The sequence below is a fragment of the Callithrix jacchus genome, chromosome 8 (assembly GCF_049354715.1).
Source record: "Callithrix jacchus isolate 240 chromosome 8, calJac240_pri, whole genome shotgun sequence".
NCBI lineage: Eukaryota > Metazoa > Chordata > Mammalia > Primates > Cebidae > Callithrix > Callithrix jacchus.
The window spans coordinates 26,118,093-26,141,998 of NC_133509.1; the positions used below are offsets into that span (position 1 = coordinate 26,118,093).

At 54.7% G+C, this 23,906-nt stretch overlaps 1 protein-coding gene and 1 pseudogene across 4 annotated transcripts in view; one reads left to right on the plus strand and one right to left on the minus strand.

Moving 5' to 3' along the window:
* Window positions 1-248: 248 nt before the first annotated feature.
* On the minus strand, window positions 249-21,209 carry LOC118144830 (suppressor APC domain-containing protein 2-like; annotated as a pseudogene). The gene is made up of 2 exons (XR_013521671.1): window positions 20,000-21,209; window positions 249-4,248 (listed from the first exon to the last, which is right to left on the minus strand). The product of XR_013521671.1 is annotated as a suppressor APC domain-containing protein 2-like (transcript).
* A 59-nt stretch (window positions 21,210-21,268) lies between these two features.
* LOC100894274 (NBPF family member NBPF3-like) overlaps window positions 21,269-23,906 on the plus strand; it is a 38,876-nt gene continuing 36,238 nt past the window's right edge. For 2 of the 3 annotated variants that reach the window (XM_078335932.1, XM_035259397.3), the window contains exon 1: window positions 21,269-21,722. The gene's annotated coding sequence lies outside the window, so the exon portion shown is untranslated. Of the gene's footprint in view, window positions 23,444-23,906 lie in introns of all 3 variants that reach the window. The other variant, XM_078335933.1, reaches the window with a different exon arrangement.

The window sequence follows — 23,906 nt, forward strand, 5'->3', positions numbered from 1 at the left end:
TGGAGCAATTTCAGCTCACTGCAACCTCCACATCCCAGGTTCAAGCGATTGTCCTGCCTCAGCCTCCTGAGTAGCTGAGACTACAGGGGCATGCCACCACACCTGGCTAATGTTTTATATTTTTAGTAGAGATAGGGTTTCACCATGTTAGCCAGGATGGTCTTGATCTTCTGACCTTGTGACCTGCCCACCTTAGCCTCCCAAAGTGTTGGGATTACAGGCATGTGCCACCGCGACCAGCCTGTGTATTTTTTTTTCATATTTTCAGAAATCTCTTTATTTCTGTATATATATAAAGCATTGCTACTTTATGTTCTCTCTGATAATTCCAGTATCTGTGTCTACAGAGTCTATCTGTTGTTTCTGCTCGGTCTCAGAGACCGGTTTCCTTGTGGTGTTTATGAACTTTTTAAACTGGAGATCTCATTTTCTTTTCTTTTTAGAGATGAGGGTCTCTCACTACATTGCCCAGGCTGGTGTCGAACTCCTGGCCTCAAGTAACAGGATTCGAGGCATGAGCTACCATGCCCAGCCGAGATGTTCCTTTTCATTGGAACTTAATCAACACAAAATCCTGAGGCCTGGTGGGTTGTGTTCCCCTGGGGCAGATTCTCAACCAGGCACACTTCTGCCCCCAAGGACACATTTCAACATCCTTAGACATTTCTTTTTTTTTTTTTTGCCAATCAGTTTGAGCTTATGAGGTTAGCCTTGAACTGATGACCTCGCCTTTGTGAGCGCCATGACCTCCGGTGGGAGCCACTTTGGACCCCAACATCCTTAGACATTTCTGGGTGTCAAAGCTGTGTGCACACGCATGTATGTCCCTGTACACACTATGGACACCTCATGGATTGAGACCAGGGATGCTGCTCACATCCTGCAAAGAGACTGACCCACCAGCGTCACCAGGGTGGGCTCCAGGTAGGGTCTGCCTGCGCCTCTGCCAGCCACCTAGATAGACCCTGCCACCTGGGACCACTCTACCTTCTCCCCTCGTGGTCTCCAGGGTCACACTGTAGCCTAATTTTAAGCTGTAAACTTGGAGGACCTATTTTTCTTCACCTTGCATGGAACCCCAAGGCTGAGAGGCAGTTTTTCCAGAGGTCCCAGCCTGTCTCACAGTTCTGCTTTAGCTGTGGGGCCAGCTCTACGTGGGTGGTCTCCTGATGAGGTCACCCTGGGACAGACACTGTTCTGTCTCCTGCTTCCAGTCCTGCAAAGTTGCCAGGAAACCCCATGCTCTGGGCATGGCAGGCACCCTCAGAGGCAGACATGGGGCAGCCCTGGTGGGCAGACTCCAGCCTCCTAACGGGGTGGGGGAGAGGTTCTCCTTGGCTGCCACTGGCCCACCCACTGCGCTGCAGATGACCTGGTACTGGGGCTCTGGGGCACAGGCCTTCAGGACCCGCTTCCTTTCCTGCCAGGAGGTCCAGTCCTGGCGTCTTTATGTACCCTGGAAAGTCCACTCCCATCCTCCGGGGAGGAGGGCAGCTGTACACTGGGCTGGCTTGAGTCTGTCCTGGGACACCCCTGCAGACTGGGTGCAGGAGGGGATGTGGCTCTGTGAGGTTGCAGTGGGCAGGTGAGTGTGGAGCTGCGTTCCGGAAGGGAATTGACCACTGCCTGCTAGGACCCCTCCTCTGAGACAGGGGTGCCTTGTGGGACAGTGCTCCAAAGTGCCCTGGGCACGAGGGATCCCTAAGTCCCCCCACACTGACCCCACATTGGGGTCCCTGGGGCCCACACACACCCTGCATTGTGGTAGCTTCACCCCCCCACACACTGACCCTGCATCAGGGACCCTGGACTGCAGAACCCATCCGTGATGTTGCCATACCCTGGCTCTGGTGGCACTCAGTACCACCAGGCCAGGCTGGGCAGGGCCCCCCCACCAATACCTACCCCAGCACACCAGGAGTGGGCCTGGGTGGGGTGCAGGGAGTGACACCCAAGGGGACCTGCCCCAGGCTCCTCCTGTACCCTGAGGGTTCTCATTGTCCTTGGCTCAGGGAAGTGGCTTCTTTCTCCTGAAACCTGGGGTCAGGCTGGGCGTGCGAAAAAAACGGGGTGAGCAGGACCCCAGACCTTAGGAATCCTGAATGGTGCGGGGGGGGGGCAGGGGGAGGGCAACAAGCTCTGCCTATGACGTGCCTGGGAGCTGTCTCAGGGCGCAGAGTGACCCCCTTCCTGGGGACAGGCCCTCCTGGGGAGACAGGCTCACAGGTTGTTGTGTGGAACTCAACGTGGGGCAGCGTCCTGGCCAGAATGAGGAAGGCCAGGACAGCGTACGGGGTTCTGGGGGAGGCACAGGCAGGCCAAGCTCCCGGATCTGCTACAGTCAGACTCCCTCAGCCTTGGCCAGGACCGGAAATCCGACCTCCATCCCTGCCAGGCTAGCATACCCTGCTTAGAGGCCATCCCTACCCCCTCCATCTGCTCCCATCCGAGCGGCAGCCACCCTGTCCTGGTGTCCTGGGAAGGAGGAAAGCTGGCCTTGGACCCGCATCGCAGCCGCCCGGCGCCCTCTGCTGGCCACTGTCAGAGGTGCAGCCCGGCGTGAGCAGCGCCTTTCCCTGGAGAAGGGACCCAGGGCAGCACCGCTGGAAACCGCTGGGGCGACCCCGATCTGCTAACTCGTGGAGGGATTCCCCCGTGTCCACTGACAGCGGCAGCAGTAGCTGCAGGCCATGCTGACTCAAGAGAGCCCCAGCCCACGTCAGCACCAGGGGCCAAAATCGAGTCCAGGGCTCGGCGCGAGGTCAGCCTAGGGCAGGCCTGGGGAGCCGGATGGCAAGGGAGGCAGGAAGGCGCCCACTCAAGGACTGTGCCTGGGCCTGACGGGGGTCTCCAGACAGAGGATGAGTGCAACGGGGCGCCTGCTCTCCCAGGGCTGAGTGCCAGGCCGGCCCTGGGGTCCCGCTGGGCCTCACACGGGCTAGATGAAAGTGGAGTCCAGAGGTCCCCGTCCTGCTGGCTCAGGGTGCGGGCTTTAACAGCTGCTTAATGAGCGTGACTCCTGCTCCAGCCGCGTGATGCGCTCACTCTTCTCAGCCACCTGAGTGAGGAGTCGGTTCTGCTCCTTCGGCACGAGGATGGTCTGCTGCTGCCAGCCCGGGGCGAGGTGGACGTCAGGGCAGGGCAAGGGGGCCCGGAGGAGTGGGCAAGGCCTGGCTGGCACAGGCCACAGCCAGCAGCTCCCCCAGGCCCCGGGCCACCTCCTGTACCTCGGGCAGTAGTCGCCCCAGTGGGCGGGGGCTCCCCGCAACCCCAGAGTTGGCGCGGGCTCTGCTCTGGCCCAGGCGGCGCTGGCGCTCCGGCACTCCTGCTGCTGCTGCTGCTGCTGGTACCTGTCGCCGCCCCGCGCCATCATCTCCAAACCCTGCAGCAGCACCTCCTCCTGCTCCAGCTCCTTTACCTGCTTTGGCAGGCCGCAGCCCACGCCGCTGGTGATGGTGAATCTCCCACATTCCCCTCGGGCACGGGGCCGCCGGGCATCCCGAGTCCACCTCCAGGGCCTGCAGGCCGTTGCACCTGCGTCCGCGCTCGGGCTCCGTTACAGCGCCGCCTGGACGGGGTGAGGGGTGGGGCACAGCTGCTCCGGGCTGCGGGCCCGCGCTGCTGGGGACGGTCGAAGAGCGTGCACGCCCAGGGGCAGGGGCTTCCTTTCCAGTACAGACCGCGGCTAGGAGGGGGGCACCAACACCAGGAACTGCAGCAGCGACTGGTCCCCTGGGGGGCCGTGGCACGCTTGGAGCCCGGGGCTGCCGTCAGCCTCAGCAGCGAAGTGCGCAGGCCGGCCACGAAGCGCTCAAAGATCAAGTCGCCGCTGGCCGGGGCCATCTGGCACAGACCCTGGAGCACCCCGCGGGGCAGCTCCTGCGCGTCCGCACTCTGCCACCGGGACTCGATTTCATGCAGGTGCACCAGCCGCTACGCTGGTTGTCCAGAATGTGGAACAGGGTGTGCTGGCTCTGCAGGAAGGCGTGGGGCAGCCCCTTGTTGCTGGGCGAAGGGGCGGGCTACGCAGGAGGCACGCAGCCCTGCTCAGCAGTCATGGTTCCGGTCCCCGTGTCCACCCATTTGTTCTCTCGCGTCCCCACAGCGGGGCCGGCTCCGCGCGCTCCCGTATTTATTTTTAAGAGAGACAGGGTCTTGTGTTGCCCAGGCTGGTCTGAATTCCTTGACTCAAGGGATCTTCCCACCTTGCCCTCCAGAGCGTTAGAATTCCAGGTGTGAGCCACTGCACTGGACAAAGAGGAATTTTATAGGCAGAGCACGGTTGAGCCTTGCCATGGCATCATAATGTGGTTTCATTTTAATTTCTCCCTTCAAATGTTTCTCTTTTTAAAAATTATTTTTGGTCAGGTGTGGTAGTGTAAGCCTCTCATTCCAACACTTTGAGAGGCTGAGGCAGGAGAATCCACTGAGCCCAACAGTTTGAGGTTATGAAGCTGTGATTTCACCCCTGCACTCCAGCCTGGGCGACAGAGTGAGACCCTATTTCTATTTTTTTAAAAAAAGACACATAATAATTGTATGTAATTTATGTAATTGTACATAATAATTGTACATATTGTGATGTTTCAGTAAGTGTACCTCCAAATGTTTCTGAGTGTGGCTATGAAGTGTCTCTGTTCTCTGATAATCACCACGCAGTGTTGATTTTTATGTATCAATCCTTTCTCATGTTAATGTCAACTGAGAGGAAATGTTTGTAGATCATAAGCAGAAATACAGTTTGTTCAATCAACAATCATTTATCATCTGTTGGTATGTGCCAGGCCCTTATTTATCAGGGTTGGAGCGCTCTATCCTTGAGGAATTGCCCTCTAGTTCTTTGAAAGCAGTTATGAAACTAGAGAGTAACTGTCAAGGAGGACTTGTTATGTGCAGTGAGGACAGGGAGTCGAGCTTCTGATTTCTTAGTATACATTGGAGGGCTCAAAATATGTTTGCAGAGACATGGAATCAACCTCAATGCCCATCAGCAGTGGATTGCATAAAGAAAATGTGGTACATATACACCATGGAATACTACACAGCCATAAAAAGGATCATATCTTTCACAGCAAGGATGGAGCCAGAGACCATTATTCTAAGTGAACTAATGCAACAACAGAAAACTGAATTCCAGCCAGGCATGCTGGCTCACACCTGTAATCCCAGCACTTTGGAAGGCCGAGGCAGGTGGATTCCATAAGGTCAGGAGTTTGACACCAGCCTGGCCAACATGGTAAACTCTGTCTCAACTAAAAATACCAAAATTAGCCAGGCATAGTGTCAGGTGCCTATAATCCCAGCCACTTGGGAGGCTGAAGCAGAATTGCTTGAACCTGGGAAGCAGATATTGCAATGAGTCAAGATCACGCATCACTGCACTTCAGCCTGGGCAAAAGAGCGAGACTCTGTCTCAAAAAAAAAAAAAACAGGAAGAAGGAGGAGGAGGAGGAGGAGGAGGAGGAGGAGGAGGAGGAGAAGAAGAAGAAATGCCACACTTAATCACTTATAAGTGGGATCTAAACATTAAGTGCACATGGACACAAAGAAGCGAACAACAGACACCTGGGCCTACTTGAGTGTGGCGAGTGGGAGGAGGGTGAGGGTCAAAAAGCTGCCTATAGGGTATCGTGCTTATTACCTGGGTGACAAAATAATCTGTACACCAAACCCTGAGACACACAATTTACCTATGGAAAAAACCTGCACATGCCGCCGACCCTAAGATAAAAATTGGAAAGAAAAACAGAAAACAAAAAAACCAACATATGTTTGCTGAAGAATGAGTGAAACTTTTGAAATGTTTGTTCCTCACATAGCTTACAAAGCAGGTATTGCTTTGCTTAGGGGGATTATCTGTAAGATACAGAGATGCTATTCTGAGGCTTTCGGTCGGGGAAGCGCTGAGACTCTCCTGATTAACTGCAGTGCTGTCTCCAGTGCACTTCATCTGCCTGTACCCATGTGTGTTTATGGATGACACACACACCCCGGAAATAGCTCTCCCTGGACACGTGTGGGTTCAGCATTCCTGGTTTCAGCCATTCACAAGTTTCCCTATAGAGGTGTGGCTAATTGTTCCCAGTTATTTATTGTCCGGAGGTGTCACTGTTTAATGTACATTTCCATATGATGGAAATTATATGATTTAATGAAGTTGGGGGGTTCATATAAGTCTCTGGCTGTACCTGTCAGAATAGAAGCTCTGCTCTTGGCCTTTATGAAAACCCATCTTTGCCAGGCTCAGTGGCTCATGCCTGTAATCCCAGCACTGTGGGAGGCCAAGGCGGGAGGAACATTTGAGGCCAGGAGTTTGAGACCAACCTGGGCAACATAGCAAGATCCCACCTCTACAGAAGTAATAATAATAAAAATACATTACCCGGGCTTGGTGGCATGTACCTGTTGTCCCAGCTGCTTGGGAGGCTGATGTGGGAAGATCACTTGAGCCCAGGACTTTGAGGCTGCAATGAGCTGTGGTCACACCACTGCACTCCAGCTGGAGTCATAGTCTTATATATGTACAGTTTAATCTCTTAAGTACCACAGTGAGTATAGTGGGAAAGCATATGAAATATCTGGGACAAGGCAACAGCTTTGGAAACTGTTTTTCCATGGTACTTTCATTTTGCCTGTTTTTTTTTCTTTTCTGTTTTTAAGTTAGATTTTTTTTTTCAACTTGTGTCGGTATAAGAAAGTTGAGGAAAGTGTAAGAAAGATGAGGAAGAAAATTTTCCAAAACAAGTATTTTTTTCTTTTTTTTGGAAATGGAGTTTTGCTCTTGTTGCCCAGGCTGGAGTACATACAGTGCTATAATCTCAGCTCACTGCAAATTCCGCCTCCTGGGTTTAAGCAATTCTCCTGCCTCAGCCTCCCAAGTAGCTGAAATTACAGACATGAGCCCCCACGCCAGGCTAATTTTAAAAGTTTTAGTAGATATGGGGTTTTACCACGTTGGCCAGGTTGGTCTCAAACTCCTGATCTCAGGTGATCCACCCACCTTGGCCTCCCAAAGTGCTAGGATTACAAGTGTGAGCCACCATGCCCAGCCCATTTTCTTAGTTGACATGAAGCTCAGTGAATGCTAGCCTCGGAGGTAATTTTCAAACAAATTAGAAGCAACTGTGAAAACTTGTGTTTTGAATGGAACTGCTGGAAGCATTTGAAGCTGGAAAGTGGTCAGAACCTCTCTCTGCTGTCATGCTGCCCTTACAATGCTACAAGTATTGGCAAAAGCCCACATCAAAACTTGTGGTAATAATAACGGCTCAGCGCTATCTACTAGGATGGTTAGAAGCAAAACCAAACCAAATGGACAGCAAGTGTTGGCATTGCTGTTAGGAATGTAAAATGGTGCAGCCGCTGTGGAAAACAGTTTAGCAGTTTCTCAAAAGATTAAACCACAGAACTACCGTATTACCTGGAAATTTCACTCCTAGGTATGTATTTAAAAAAATTGAAACAGCGCCTCAAAGAGATACTTGTACACTCATGTTCACAGCAGCACTATTCTGTCTCTCTCTCTCTCTTTTTTTTTTTTTTTTTTTTTTGAGACAGAGTCCCACTCCGTTGCCCAGGCTGGAGTGCAATGGCATGATCTCACTGCAACCTCTACCTCCTGGGTTCAAGCGATTCTCCTGTCACAGCCTCTGAATAGCTGGGACTACCAGCATGCACTACCACACCAGGCTAATTTTTGTAATTTTATTACAGATGGGGTTTTACCATGTTGGCTAGGAATTTTAATCCTAGCTTTTTTCATTGGCCTCTGGCCACATGAAAATCTGTTGGTTTTCAGGGCATCTAGGGCTTTTAGGAACTTGACATTCAGATGAACTCTGAGTGGGCAGTTCAGGAAGGGAAGTTTTAACCCTGGAAAAGAAGAGCAACTGTGTATTAGCTAGGTCCATCATCTTAAAGTATCTTTAGGCAGATGTAGCTGCATCAGGATTTTACCTTGTTTTGATTTTTGTTTTTTGAGGGGGCGTGGAATTTGGTTTTGTGCTTATGTTTGCTTAGTAGTGTCTTTCAGTTTTTTAGATAGAGTCTCACTCTGTTGCTAGGCTGGAGTTCTGTAGCATGATCTAAACTCCTTCCAGCTTTTCCCAGCAGCTCCAGTGGCATAGATGTGTTCTGTGCCACATAGCACTGAGACCTCAGCAATGCAGCTCTTGCTCCCTAATACTTCTGACTTAAATCTCATTCTCCCAGCAGCTCCTTGAGGGCAGGCGACAGTCTCTTTCCTTCTATGACACAGTCCGGCCACACAGAGGGAACTGGGAGAAACCACTGCCTTTGGACCAGGCAGATGTTAATGGGAACTGAGCTGGGAACTGCTGGGCCCACTGCTTTGCCTCACTGAGCTGCAGATCCCCCAGCTGTGAAGCAAACTGCTCTGTCCATCTCTCCACTTGCAGATAAACCACACAGCAATGAGATACTCCTTCCTCATGTCCTGTCCCCACCTTGGAATCTATCCCACTGTCTACTTCAGGGAGCCTCCTGCCAGCCAACTCTCCTTGAGTCCCTTCCTCCTCGAACTTCACTCAAATTCTGGACCACTTCCCCCATGAAATTTTCCAAATGACTCACAAATGGGGGGATTCTTGTACTGAGAAATGTCAGGGAGGCCCGAGAACAGCTGGTGCAGTGCCTGCAGTCCCGCTCATGGAACACAACTGTTCCATGTCCTCATGGGTTTTCAGTCCCTACAAGAGTTTTTAAGCCAGAAGGAGGGAACACCTAGGAATATTGGCAGTGGGAGGTAGGGTTCTGGGCCTCTGATACTGACACACTTTGTGTCTTGGAACAAGTGTCTTTCCCTCTCTGGGCCTCATCTGCAACATGAGGTGTCCAGGCCTACAGCAGGTGGGGTGGCACTCTCCCACCACTTCCTGGAAGCAAAGGAGGAAATGCTTGTGGGGTGATGTCAGGGATACAGAGAAGGACCCTCCAGAGCTCTAAAATCCAGGACAATGATGTCCAAAATGCCTCCATTGGGGCTGACACATTCCTTTAATCTCTAGCAAAGAGAGAAGCCCAATCCTTGGGGCTTATCGTACCCTACAGGCAGGACCTGCCTGCATGCCTCAGACCTCGCAGGGAGGTCTCCTTGTCCACCATCAGGTTTAGTTGGCCTTCCTTGGGAGTTTCCACTTGAAGAAGGCTGAACTCAAAGCCCCCAGTCTAGATAGAAAGAGGAAGAAGATTCTATGAGGGACCTGTAGGAAGAGAGCTCTGCCAAAGGTCCCTCTGCCCCAGGGAGGAATGCCGAGGGAGCCTGAAAAGGAACAAGAGGACAAAGAGTTTGAGTCTGGGCTCTGCCACTTAACTGGCTGTGACCTCAGAAAGACACTTCATCTTTTGAAGTTCCAGTTTCCTAATCTGTAAAATGAGGGTGATAATAACCACCATCAGTGGTCCAGAGGGTGCCTCACACACAGCAAGTTCTGGAGGAACTGCAGATGCTATGACCATTCAGCCTTCTGCTCATCAAGGCTCAAAGCAGTGGCATCAGCCTGGGACACTTGACTAACAGGCCCCATGGGAGGGACAAGCAGAGCTCAGAGGGAGTGTGGATGAGGCAGGGCCTCCAATCTGCCCCAGAGGCTACACACAGAGCACTATGCTGAGCCCCAACCCTGGTCACAATTGACCCCTGACCCTCATCACACACTGACCTCCGACCCCAGTCAGGCACTGACCCCTGACCCTGGTCACACACCAAGCCCCAACCCTGGTCACACGCTGAGCCCTGACCCAGGTCACACGCTGAGCCCAGACCTTGGTCACACGCTGAACCAGACCCTGGTCACATGCTGAGCCAGACCCTGGTTACATGCTGAGACCCGACCCTGGTCACATGCTGAACCAGACACGCTGAACCACACACTGAATCCTGACCCTGGTCACACACTGAGTCCTGACCCTGGTCACACACTAACCCTGACCCTGGTCACACACTGAGCCAGACCCTGGTCACACACTGAGTCCTGACCCTTATCACATGCTGAATCCAACCCTGGTCACACACTGAGCCCGACCCTGGTCACACAGTGAGCCCTGTCTCTGGCCTCTCATTGTGAATCCTGAGCCTGGATGCGCACAGCTCTGACAGTCACCAGGCACCATGCCCAGTTTGAACCCAAGACCAGTGTCATGGTCTAGGCCCTAGGAAGGGCAGCCAGGCTCCCATCTCCTTGTGGAGAAGCTACTGGGTTAATCTTCTGTCATATGAGCCAGCTTGTCCCTGGCAGGGAAACGGGGAACCTGTGGGCCCATCCTTCTTCCCAGTCCACACCTTCCCCGAACCTTCCCTCATGGCCCTGGGCTCTGCCTGAAGAGGCCTCCCCACCCCCATCAGTCCACTTCCAGCACCCTGGGCCTTGGTTTTCAGGCTCCCAGATCTGTTTTATTCCTTGTCCACAACTCCACACCGAAGCCCTGGAGAAACTCCTTGGCTCCTAACTCAGAAGATAGGAAGGTGGGGCTCCTGGAATGCGGGAGGGAAAGAACACCAGCCTCACTCATTCCCGGGGCTCACCAAACAAAGGGGGACACTGAAGTCACTGGGAGGTGCATGGTGGTCCCAGGGTTCCTGTCCTGGTCCAGGGCTCTTTTCACCTAGTCCTCTGGCTGCCAAGGGGTTTCCCTCCTCGCAGTGCACCCTGCCCTGCCAAGCTGGCAGTGGAGGGCCCCTGTGGCAGGGGCAGGCAAGCGCCAAGCATCCTCCTAAGACCAAGAAGGTGGGGTGGCAGGGGCTGGCAGAGCCTCGGGGAGACACCCTGTCCTGGGCTCTGATGCCCTTGAAAAGCCCTGACTTGGAGCTAAGTTCTGACTTCTTCTCAGGCTGAACAATTGAACCTTTTGGATACTGTCAGGCACAACGGTGCCAAGAGGCTGAGCTGTCCCCCCTCTCGCAGGGAGGCTGAGGTCTTCTGGGCTGTGTGTCCTAGGGAGCAGTTGGCCACTGTCTCTAGACATAGCCCCAGGTGAAGGCCACTGTGGTCACACTAGAGGTGAGGGGCCCATTGATGCCTGAAATCCCACCACTCATTCACCCTTTGGGGCAAAGCACTGCTCTTCTCAAATGCAAGCTGAGATGGGGGTGACAGCTCTGGGTCCCACCCTGACAGCTGGCTTGGAGTGCTGCCAGCTGTGTGGCCTGGGTGGGCACGCTTTACCCACCCAGGCCACACAGATAGGGAGAGTAATATATAAATCACAGGGTTGTCACAGCTAAGATCCTGATATCCCTGCCTTCTCTCCTGGATGTTCCACAAACACCTCATCCTTCCTTGTCTCCAAATCACTCCTTCTCCAGGGCTCCCACCTCAGCAAATGTCTCCACCATCAACCCAGCTGCCCAAACCAGTAACCTCGCCTCCCTGTGCTTCCCCACTCAAGCCGGCACCTCTATCCTGGGCCAGGCCCACCACGGCCTCCCTGGAGTGGCCCATCTCACTCTTCTGTGCCCTTGTGTCCCTCCGCTCTTCACCCGGCAGCCAGGGTAGCAATGGTGAGCCATAAGTTAGATTAGGTCCCTTCCTTGCTTAAAACCCTCCAGCAACTTCCTTCTTCTCTTAGTCCAAAACCCACCCACGCTCATTGCTAACTGGCCCCAGGCTCTACCTGACCCAGCCTTGCCCACCTACCCACCTAGCCTGACCTCCTCTGGTTTTCTTCCTGCCACCCCACAAGTTTCCTTCCAGTGTCTCAACACACCAGGGTTCTGCAGGACACAGAATGCTCTTCCTGCTCCTTGCCCATCTGATAATGGGATAAGACACCTCCTCAGAGAAGCCCTCCCAAATTGCCCGGCCTCAGAGTGCAGGAAGTTCCCCCCACCCCGCCACATTCTCTACTTCTCCCTTGTTCTGCTCATTACAGTTTGCAATTATGCATCTACTTGTTTATTTACTATTTGTCACCACCCCAACCCCAAGAACTGTGAGCTTCACTCGGAAGGGGCCACAGCTGCCTTGCTCATTGCGTGCCTAGCCCCCAGCACAGAGCCTGGAACATAGCAGTTACTCAAGAAGCAGAAATCCCTGCTGAGGAAGCAGACTCCACCCTCTCTGCTTCCCCAGCCAGTCTTAGAAGCTATAGCCAGAGTCCCAGGGGAGGCGCTGGCAGGCGCAGACACCTGGACAGGCACAGCTTTGCCTCCGTGGGCTATGCCAATGGCTGTGGCTGTGCCAGGATGCCACATGGATTCCCTGCAGGAGACAGCACAGCTAGGGACTGAGCAGAGAAGGACCTCCTGAGACCGTGCCAGCAGCTGGGTGTTCTTGAAGCAAATTGCCTTGGCAGGTGGCAGGCTGCAGGCAGGGATGCTGGAGGGGAACAGGATGTGCCATGTCTTCTGAGACTCCAGAAAACGAAGGCGGGGGGAGGGGAGGAAGAACAAGGAGGAGGAGGAGGAGGAGGAGGAGGAGGAGGAGGAGGGGCAGGGGGAGGAGGAGGAGAGGGAGAAAGCAGGGGGAGGAGGACAAGGAGGAGTCCAAATGGAAGTCTGCTCCATCCCACATTACGCAGAGAGGATAAAGAAAAGGGCCTCCATGGTCAAGCTCCCTGGAAGGCAGAAGAAATGTGGGTTCACTTCCTGCTACATGTGCAATGCTGGGCATCTGATACCTGTGGCCGCAGACCTGCTCACCATGACTCTTGAAGCACAAATGATCCTGACCATTCTGCAGATGAGAAAACATCTGAGGACAAGGCAGAAGAGGAGGAAAATCCAAACTCAGCCTTTTGATTATGCCCACCTCAGTGCTGGGCTCTGGTGGGCCCTGACTCAGCCCTGGTGCTGTCCACAACACCTGGGCCAGGTCAGCCCTTCATGGGGCACGCTCCCTGAAGAAGGCCTGACTCAGGACAACTTGGCCTCAGGACAGGGGCTGGCTGGGCAGAGCGGGGTTTCTTACACAGGGTTTGTGGACTGAAATCATGGAATTGAACCAGTGTGAGCTCTCTTAGAAGTGCTGGCAGAGCAAGGAGCCAAATGATATCTGTCCCCTGGCATTTGGGGCCCTCAGCATCCCTCAGCCTGACCCCTTCAACTTTCTCCCACACTGATTCCTCCTGGGAACCAGATGCTTATCTTCCCACCGCCAGACCACGGGCATCCAGGCACACCCCTGTCCATGCTCTCCTCACTCTTCATCCTGCCTGCCCAAATTCCACGCTGACCAAGTCCTGCTTCTTGCAGGAGCATTTCTGGACTCCCCAGCCCCATGGGGCCTAGAGGTCGCTGGCCTGTGGAGGGAGCCCTAGCCACGAGGTGTAACCCTCCCACTCATTCTTCACTGAGGGACACTGGGGAGCCAGTTCTTCACATTAGTGTTCCACTCAGTAGTCCCATGTTACTCAGAAAGGAGAAAGAAAAGGGCCTCCATGGTAACCTCTCCTGGGACAAGGAAGCCACACAGGTTCACTTCCTGCTATGAGCCCAGTGCTGGGGATCGGACACCTGTGGCCAGACTCTGCTCACCATGACTCTTGAAGCACAAACAGTCCCGAGCATTCTGCAAATGAGAAAACAGCTCCAGACAGCCACATGGCTTGCCCAAGGTGGCATCGCCAGCAAGAGATGGAGCTTAAAGTCAGGTCAGCATTCAAGCTTGTAATACCAGTGCTTTGGGAGGCCGAGGCGGGTGGATCACGAGGTCAAGAGATCCAGACTATTCTGGCCAACATGGTGAAACCCCATCTCTAATAAAAATACAAAAAAAAAAAAAAAATTAGCTGGACGTGGTGGCATGTGCCTGTAGTCCCAGCTACTTGGGAGGTTGAGGCAGGAGACCTGCTTGAACCGGGGAGGTGGAGGTTGCAGTGAGCTGAGGTCACGCCACTGCACTCCAGCCTGGCGCCTGGTGACAGAGTGAGACTCTGTCTCAAAAAAAAAAAAAAAAAAAAAAAAAAAAATCAGGTCGGCTTTAGGGCACCAGGGATTTTAGTCAATCAAGGAAATCCCCTAAACAGGTCAGGGAGAAACACTGATCCTAGAAAGGGCTAGGGTCCCCCAGAGGCTGGTGGGTAAAAGGATTGGACAAGCGGCTGAGGGCAGGAGGCTGAACCTGTTGACCTCCAGAGTCCCACCCAACTGTGATATTTTCCAACCACTGGGCAAGCTCCAGCAGCCTCCAGGAGGGACTCAGGAAGAGGCTGGGCAGCCCCAGAGAGCTGGGGGACACTCTGACCATCAGTTTGCCAGAATGCCAGGCAGGAGCACAGGCGCCAATCCAAGGTGATTCTGCTCTCTGTGGGATGTCCTGACTTTCTGGGGTCACCAACAGAGACGTGGATGGCCCGATCCCAGAAGAAAAGGGGTGGAAGGGATGACATGAGGGAGAGAAGCTCTTTCCTATGGCCAAACCAGCCAGTGGGGAACCCTGTTCCACAGTTTTGACGGGCACCAGGCACCAGCTTGCCCAGAATTTCTGTCTTGCACAAGATAATTACAGTTCTTCCTGTGTAATGAGATAGTTTTTAAAGGCCATTCAAAAGAAATTGCCTATAATGAGGTGAAGGGGTTTATGGTGTTAGTCATCAAGGCGGCTGGTAATTGGTGGGACCCAGGCTGAGTCCTGTAGTGAAGCAACGAGTTTCCACATCTAAAAGGCAGGAAGAGCAGGAGGGTGGATGCTGAGCCCTGAGAAGGAGAACAGACACTTTACCAGCAAAGTTTCTGTGACACCAGCAGCCTGGTGTGCCCTGAAGAGCAGAGGGGACATCAGGAGGCTGGAACCCTGTTGGGGCAGAGGAAGCTGATGGAGCGGGAGATGGTCAGAGGAGGGGACAACCCACAGGGGTGAAGCCACTGAATGGAAGTCTGGGCTCCGGACAATGAGGATACTAGGTTGAAGAGTGTCCCCCCAAATCCATGTCCATCTGGAACCTCAGAATGTGACCTTATTTGGAAATAGGGTCTCTGCAGAGATGATCAGTTATAAGGAGGTCACACTGAAAGAGGGTGAGCCCTGATTCAATGACTGATGTTCCCATACAAGAGGTCAATTTGGCTGGGTGCAGTGGCTCACTCCTGCCATCTCAGCACTTTGGGACTTTGGGAGGCCAAGGCAGGCAAATAACCTGAGGTCACGAGTTTGAGACTAGCCTGGCCAACATGGTGAAACTGTGTCTACTAAAATTCCAAAAATTAGCAGGCGTGATGGTGGGCACCTATAATCCCAGCTACTTAGGAGATTAGTGGGTTCAAGGCAGAAGAATCGCTTGAACCCAGGAGGTGGAGGTTGCAGTGAGCGGAGATCGCACCACTGCGCTCCAGCCTGGGCGACAGAGCGAGATTCTGTCTCAACAACAACAAAAAAGAAGTCAACTTGGACGTAGACACATTCAGGGGAGGGGCCTGTGAAGATGGAGGCAGAGGCTGCATCCTCAAGCCAAGGAATGCTAGCAGCACCAGGAGCCAGGAGAGGCCAGGAACATCCTCTCCTAGAGCCCTCAGAGACAGCACAGCCCTGCAGGCACCTTGATCTGAGACTTACAGCCTCCAGAGCTGTGAGACAGTTAATTCTATTGTTCTAAACAGATTCATGGTGATTTGTTGCAGCGGCTCTAAGGAACTAATATGATGATCATTCTAACAACTATCTGACCATGAAAAAGTCAGCCTCAAAATGGAGTGAGCCTCCCACACCTAGAGGTGTGTGAGCAAAGCTGGAGCATCCCCGGTGCCCCAGTACTCTGGACAGCTCCCAAGGCAGGTTCATAGTTGGTCTTCCATTTAACCTCACTGTATGCAGGGAGCCATACAGACAGGGTCATCATTCCCCTCCCATGGATTTGGAAACTGAGGCCAAGAACCTGCTCAAGAGTACAAAGTGGCCAGTCAGGGACAGCAGTAGGCCTGGAATTTGGGCATTCTGACCCCCAGTGTGGGGCTCATTCCATCTCACTGCCCTGGGTCTTCCTTTGTGCCTTCTCTGTCTCTAGATTCAACTGTGGTTCAACATCCTGGAAGCTTCCCTGCACCCAGCTGTTGTGAAAGTGGCATCACTGCTGGAAGGCCTTTCCTAACTCTCCCCAGAAGCTTTCCAGTGGTGCTGTGGGCCGGCTGCTCTGACAGCAGGCTCCATCCTCCTGATGGAGCCACAAGCTTCTCGGGCAGGACTCGGCTTATGGAGATGCTACACTGGCTGGCAGGCCCTTGATGAGCACTTACGGTGTGCAAAGCCCTGGCACAGTGAAGGGCGGGGGTAAACCCAGGGGAGGTGGGAGCTGACCTATCATGGACTGAGTCCACAAAGATCAGACCACCCAGTGAGACACCACACGGTGTCCCCAGACCTAGTCTGGCTTCTGACTGGGCATCCCAGACTTCCCTCAGGAGCATGGAGAGAGATGGCAAAAGAGTGGGTCTGAGAAGGGCACTGAGGGGTTGGAGCAGTGAAGAGGAGCCCCCCTTGGTGGAGGACGGAAGAGAGGGTGGCCAAGGGAAGCTGCAGCTCTTCTGGCTTCTCCTGCTCCTTCCAGGCCTCTGGGCCCCCAGGGGATCATCTCGTCCGTCACCCCCATCCACTCCTGGCATCTGCTCCTTCCTCTCCACGTCTGCCTGCGTTGCTAGAGAACATCATGGAGTCCCCTTAGCTCCGACACCAAACGAAGTGAGAGCACAGCCAAGCCTGCTAGCCCAGGTGGCCCGGCTCTAAATGCTGGTTAATTGGTGCTGAGCAGCAGAGGGACGTAAAGAATGGGCTTTGAAGTCACCTGGTGGGATGTGTCCAGCAGGAACAATGGGCCACCCAGCTGGTAGAGAGTCTCAGCTCCTAATTAGGCACTGCTTTGAACACGGAGGCATCAGATTAATGAGGTTTACAGAGCTCAGCTTCACGGTGTGGCAGGCTGCCTCTGTTCTCTGATCGCAGTTTGATGCCAAAACCTTGTTCTCTAAATCAAAGGTTCTCCAGAAACTCTGCTTTTTGACGCGCCTTGGATTTCTGCTGGGCATCTCTGCCAGGGAGCTAAAAGCCTTCACCTCCATTCCTTCACTCGGCCACAGTGCTGGCTTTTGTTTCACTGAAGAAGACTTCACAGGGCTGGAACACCTCACATAGCCCGCCTGGAAGGGAGGACAGGGAGGCTGGGGTAGCCCCAGTTAGCACAGCGTGGCTGCTCAAGGTCACGCGGCAAGCTGGCCAACCTTGCCTGGCCACCAGGCCACCGGGCCCCCAGACTGCAGGGCCTCGCTGCTCCTGGCAGCTTTGATGGTGCCAGGCCGTGGAGGATCCACTGGCCAATTTCCCACTGTTGGCATCTGTTCACAGGCCTCAGGGTTCTCTTGTTCACCATTCTTGGGAGGAGACTGAGACGTCTGAAGGAGGCACCCCACACGGCCTTGCTTTCCGCCTCTTCTGCTCCAGTGGGGTTCCTCTTCCCAGCCCCCTCTTGAGCCTTTGCTCACCCAGAGCCATCCCCTGTTCCCCTCCAGAATGTCCCCTCTCTGTTCCATTTCACTGAACTCAGACCGCCCTTCAAAACCTTCAAAAGCTTGACCCTTGCTCCTCTTTTGCCACAACAGTCCCGGGATCTTTTTCTCCTTCTCCAAGAACTTCAGTGCCAAATCCCTGTTTTTTTGAACAACCGCCCCTTGCCTTATGTTCCATGGTTTAACATCACTCTCTTTGCTTATTATTTTGTCCTGTCTCCCTGTGAGACTGTGGTGTAAGGAGAGGCACAGTGCCTGTCTCACCTGTGTCCCTGACAGTAAAGACTGGCTGATAATGATTCCATCCTCCTTTGGCACTCTGAGAGCCACAGGAAGCAAAGACACCATCCTGCCTTCAGTTTCCCCAACTTCTAAATGGGCATGAGGCCTGCATCCTGCTTTCTTCATGAGGCTGCTGAACGCGTATGGGAAAAGATGGCAGTTGTGGGCAGAGATGGAGGCTGGGGAACGCTGAGGCTCACACAAATCCATTCCTCTCCCCAAGCCTCATGTTCCCTACCTGTAGACAGGGTTAGCCCGAGGATTCACAGGATGCGTGCATTAAAACTCAATCCTCACGACCACCTTGGGAGTGTGTACTGTCATTCTGCTCTATTTGACAAATGAAGACAGCCCCAGAAGAGTTGGAGGAGGCAGTACTGAAACCCAAGCAACACGAGGCTCTGGAATCCAGCCTCCACCACGCCACTGACTTTCAGGCAGGCCCTCTGCACACTTCGGCGGAGCTGTTCCTTCCAAAACGTGCTTCCCCTCTCTGGGCCTCTGTTTTCCCCTGACAGGTGGGCACACAGCGACATTCTGCAGATGATTCCTGCTTGGCCAGGGTGGGCTGCTGTGCTCCCTGCTCCTTTGGGCTCTTCCAGACCTCAGGTCCAAATTCCTCCTGTCTCCAGTGGTTCTATCCCTATAATAACTAAGAGGTGGCTGTGCCTCCCCTGCCTCTGCCTTAGAATGTCCTGGCCCCTTCCCCTCATGCACAGAAGGCTCCTGTCTGTCCTTCCCTGCACCTCAACCCTTGTATCCTTCTAGGTGACTTCCCATGCTAGGGGTGCCCTGACCACCTGCCACCTTCAGTGGCCACTCCCTCCAGTCTCTATCCCAGGCCACACCCCGGCCCTGTCACCACCCTAGCTTTTGGTCAAACCTCCCAGCTGGCCCTCCAGCTCCTCTCCTTACAATCCTCTCACTGCACTGAGACCTTCACACCTCACCCTCCATCACTGCCCGACCGCCCTCACTGCCCTTGGGGAGCTTGAGTTCCACGGCCCATCAGCATAATCGATGCTCAGATACCTCGCCCCCTCCTCCTGGGCAGTACTGTCATAAAACTCTGACCTGGATGAACCCAACCAACAACTTGGTACTCATTGCTGGGAGGCCAAATATGGCTGGAGAAACAAACCCATCCATGAGCTTGAATCCCAACCCTCCAGCGCTGCCCGGCAGCCCCAGCTCAGCCTCCAGCAGCTCACCTCTCCATTCTCCAATCTGGCAGTGGCCCCATCTCCACCCTCCTCCTGCCTCCCTTTCTCCACCTGACCTTTCACTCTATGCTGAGACCTCACTTTGTTTTCACTGAGGTAGCAGAAACCAGCAAATGTGAACCCCATTCCTCTGTCCCTGGGTGGATGGATCACTTGAGGCCAGGAATTGGAAACCAGCATGGCCAAATGGTGAAACCTCATCTCTACTAAAAACACAAAAATGAGCTGGGCATGATGGTGCATACCTGTAATCCCAGCTACCTGGGAGGATGAGGCAGGAGAATTGCTTGAACCCAAGAGGCAGAGGTTGCAGTGACCTGAAATCATGCTACTGCACTCCAGCCGCGGTGACAGAGGGAGATGCCACCTCAAAAACAAAAAAATTTACTCCTGAACTACTGTGAAAGTAGTATATCCCATACCGTAATGAGATTATTCATTCTCTCATCGTGACCTTTGAAGAATGCAATCATTTTTTCCTCTTAACTCAGAGTTAACAAACACTAAGACTAAACAGGTTGAGTTTAAGTTTTTCCATATCTTCCCTGAAAATGCAGTTATCACTCCAGTCTTTTTTTTTTCTTTTTTTTTGAGACGGAGTTTCACTCGTTACCCAGGCTGGAGTGCAATGGCACAATCTCGGCTCACTGCAACCTCCACCTCCTGGGTTGAAGCAATTCTCCTGCCTCAGCCTCTCCAGTAGCTGAGACTACAGGCGCACGCCACCATGCCCAGCTAATTTTTGTATTTTCAGTAGAGATGGGGTTTCACCTTGTTGACCTGGATGGTCTCGATCTCTTGACCTCGTGATCCATCCGCCTCGGCCTCCCAAAGTGCTGGGATTATAGGCGTGAGCCACCGCACCAGGCCTAGTCTCTCACTTTCTAAACTAAAACGATGGAACTAATGACTGCTATTTTTGGTTTTCTCCTAGTATATAAGGCAAAATCCCGGGTTTTCAGAAAATGATGGAATGGGGTCCTGCTTCATGCTTAGAATACAAATGGGAGAGGAACACGAAGTCAGAGACAGGTTTTGCTCTTACCGGCACAGTAGCTTCATTGGTGGTGTCCCAGGCCCTAACGGCGTCAGTGGCAGTCAGAGGCGTCTACGGTGCGTGGGCAGCGTCCGCACCCCGCGGCGCGACAGCAGCCTCCGAGGCATTTGGCGGCGTCCCAGGCGCGGATAGCACCAGGGCGCGGTCTGCGCATTGGGAGTGTCAGCGGCGTGCCAGGCTCGTCGAAGGCGGCTGCGGCTCGGTCAGCGGGTCGGCGTTGTCCCAGGCGCTGACACCATCAGTAATGTGGGCAGCGCAGTCGGCGCTTCGGAGGCGTCCGCCGCACGGTCAGCGTCGGCGGCATCCAGAGGGTCTGTGGCGTCCACGCCTTCAGCAGGGCGACCGCAGCGTCCCGTGCGCTAACGGCGTCGGCAGCGTCTACGGAGTCTGCGGCTCGATGGCGGCGTCCAGAACACTTCGGTGGCATCAGCGGCGCGGTAGGCTCTTCGGGGGCGGCCGTGGCTCCGTTAGTGGGTTGGCGGCATCCCAGGCGCTGACAGTGTCAGTGCCGTTGGCAGCGCAGTCCGCGCATGGGGTGCAGCAGCAGCGTTGGGGCGCTTCGCGGTGGCGGCGTCCAGATGGTCTATGGCGTCCGCAGCGTGGTCGGCGCATCAGTGACGTCAGCAGCAGGACCGTGGTGTCTACTGTGCGTCGGCAATGTCCCAGACGCGGATGGCGTCGGAGGCGTGGTCGGCACGTCGGAAATGTCGGCGGTGCAGTAAGCTGGTTGGGGGCATCCACGGCGGGGTCAGTAGTTCGGCGGCTTCCCAGCCGCTCACAGGATCAGTGGCATCGGCGGCGCGGTAGGCTGGTCAGGGACATCCACGGCGCGGTCCTCGGTTTGGCGGCGGCGTCCCAGGCGCTGACAGTTCGTCCAAGGCACGGTTGGCGAGTCGGGGCGTAAGCGCCGCGGTCTGTGTCCTGGGCATCTGCGGCGTGTTGGGGATGTCCGCGGCGCGGTCGGCCCCTCTGCTGCACGACGGCGACGTCCGAGGCGCTGCGGTGGTGTCCCAGGCGTGGATGGAATCCGAGGTGCAGTCGGCGCGTTGGGAGTGTAGGTGGCGCGGTAGGCTCGTCAGGGGCGGCCGTGGTGCAGTTAGCAGGTTGGCGGCATCCCAGGCGCTGACAGTCTCAGTGCCATTGGCGGCGCGGCGCGTTGGGTGCGTTAGCTGCGCGCCGCAGAGTCCAGAGGGTCTGTGACGTCGGCAGCGTAGTCGGCGTGTCAGTGAGGTCAGCGGCGCGACGGCGGCGTCTACTGTGCGTCGGCCGTGTCCCAGATGCGGATGGCATCAGCGGCGTGGTCGGCGTGTCGGAAATTTCGGCGGCGCGGGGGGCTCTTGGTGTGGTTAGCCGGTTGGTGGCGTGCCAAGCACTGACAGTGTCGGTGCAGTCGGCGGCGCGGTTGGCGCGTCGGGTGCGTCAGCGGCGTTAGCGGCGTGGTCCACACCGGGAGTCCACACCGGTATGTGACGTCGGCGGCGCGACAGGGGCGTCTACTATGCCTCGGCAGCGTCCCAGGAGCTGATGGCATCGGAGGCGGCGTCGGCGCTTTGGGAATGTCGGCGGTGCAGTAAGCTGGTCCGGGGCATCCACAGCATGGTCAGCGGTTCGGCGGCTTCCCAGGCGCTCACACAGTCAGTGGCGTGGGCGGCGCGGTAGGCTGCTCAGGGACATCTGCGGCGTGGTCAGCGGTTCGGCCGCGGCGTCCCAGGTACTGACAGCGCGTTGTGGGCGTCCGCGGGGTCTGCGGCGAGACGGCGGCATTCGAAGCACGGTGGGCGCGTTTGGGGCGTACGCGCTGTCGTCTGTGTGGTGGGCGTCTGCAGCGTGTTGGGGAAGTCCTCAGCGCAGTCGGCCCCTCTGCGGCTTTCCAGGCGCGGATGGAATTAGCTGTGCAGTCGGCGCGTCGGGAGTGTAGGTGGCGCGGTAGGCTCGTCGGGGGCGGCCGCAGAGTGGTCAGCGGGTCGGCGGCGTCCCAGGCACTGACAGCTTCAGTGGCGTCGGCGGTGCGGTCGGCGGCGGGGTCCGCACGTCGGGGGCGTCCTTGGCGCGGTCGCCGTCAGCAGCGTCCAGAGGGACTGAGGCGTCCGCGCCTCGGGGGCGTCCAGAGTCTGCGGGGCGACAGCGGCGTCCGAGGCGCGTCGCGGTGACTGGGCATCAGCGTCGCGGTAGGCGCGAGCTGCGCTTCGGTGGCGCTGGCCGGTGCGTTGGCGGCGCGCTAAATTAAGGTTTACCGGGAAGTCCATGCAGCGTTTCCGAGGTGAGTGCCGCGGCGGGGCGGCGGCTGGGATCTGCACTGAAAGTTTAAGGCTTAGTAGGAAGTCAAGGTTTAGGGGGTAGTCCACTCAGCCTTTCCGAGGTGAAGGCGCCGCGCCAAGCAGGGAGAGCGGTGAGTCCAGGACCGGAGGCGCACAGCTGGGTCGATGTGCGCGCCTGGGGCTTCCACAACTTTTGCTGTGCCAGCAGGCTGGGCGCGCCCGGCCGCGAGTGCTTAAGTTCCCTTCATTGGATTCCTTGCCTGCCGCTGCCGGCCGCAGCCCTGCTCTCGTGGGCTCTGGGGAAGAAACTAGCCGGCGGGTCTTCCTGTGGCATCCCAGGAGGTGGAGGGATGGAGCAGCTTCGGGGGCACATCCTCCTAGATCTGGTGGAGGACATTGACCCTTTGCCCCACCTTCAGGGCCAGAAATCGGTTCCCTCTGGGGACCTGAAGGGCAAGAGATCTCAAGCCCCAAATTTGCAAAGTTGGGGTCTTTATTGGCCTCCGGGATTCCACACCTGGCGCTGTCTCCAGCTTGGTGGGGGGCAAGCCAGGTGTGCCAGATCCTGGAAGCACTAGGGGAGCGTTTGTAGCCATCACTGAATCGCCTCAGGACTAGTGGGGCAAGCCTCAAATTAACCGCAGCATTTCCAGTAGGTTAGACTGTGGTGCTGCTGTTTGCGCTCCAAAGAGTTGCTGTGGTTTCCCTGTGTCTGTCTGCCTTGGGAGCTTCTCAGATCATCTGGTTTGGCATCCTCTCACAGAAGAGTTAAGCAAGACTTTTGGAATGCTTTCCTCGATTTCCTTCTGTGTTTTGCTGGTAAAGCTGCATTCAAAAGGAAGTCTTTTCTTGCAGTGCTATCTTTTCTTTCACTCCCAGTGCTTGACAAAGTTAAAGAAAAGTAATCTGCTGGTGGTTTTTCATCTTTGTTCTGAGCTGATACGCGTTAGTAGCTTTCTTTTGTTTTTAAATGTTATTGGTAAAATTTCACCTGTGAACCAGAAGCTCGTTTTTCCTCTTCTAAAACGGTAGCTTTAAGATTTCTGAGAACTTTGTGTCAAAGAAATCTTGGAAAAGTAACTGAAGTCTACAGAGGAAGCTCACAATTTTAAATGTGCAGGTGGTCCTGGGACCGTGGATCACACCTGTATTCCCAGCACTTCCGGAGACCAAGGTGAGCAGATCACTTGAGCCCAGGAGTTCCAGACCGCAAACCCCGTCTCTACTGAAAAGACAAAGATCAGCTGTGTGTGTGGTGGTGTGTGCCTGTAGTCCTAGCTACCCGGCAGGCTGAGATGGGAGGGTCACCAGAGCCTGGGAGGTTGAGATTAAAGTGAGCCATGATTATGCCAATGCACTCAGGCCTGGATGGAAGAGTGAGAGCCTGTCTCAAGAAAAGAAAAAAAATACAGGTAATGAATTTACACTAAGTAAATTTCACCACATATCAAGAAATAGAACATTTCCAGATTGGTGTATAAATGTAGGAGTGGCATTGTTGGTTTTAGAGGTATGTGAATGACAAAACTTTAGTATCAGTTATTGTTGATCGTTTTCACAAAGTGGTTGTACTGCTTAGCGGGGAATATTCTGGTTACCCCACATCTTTGCTTATGCTTCTCAATTCAAAATTATTT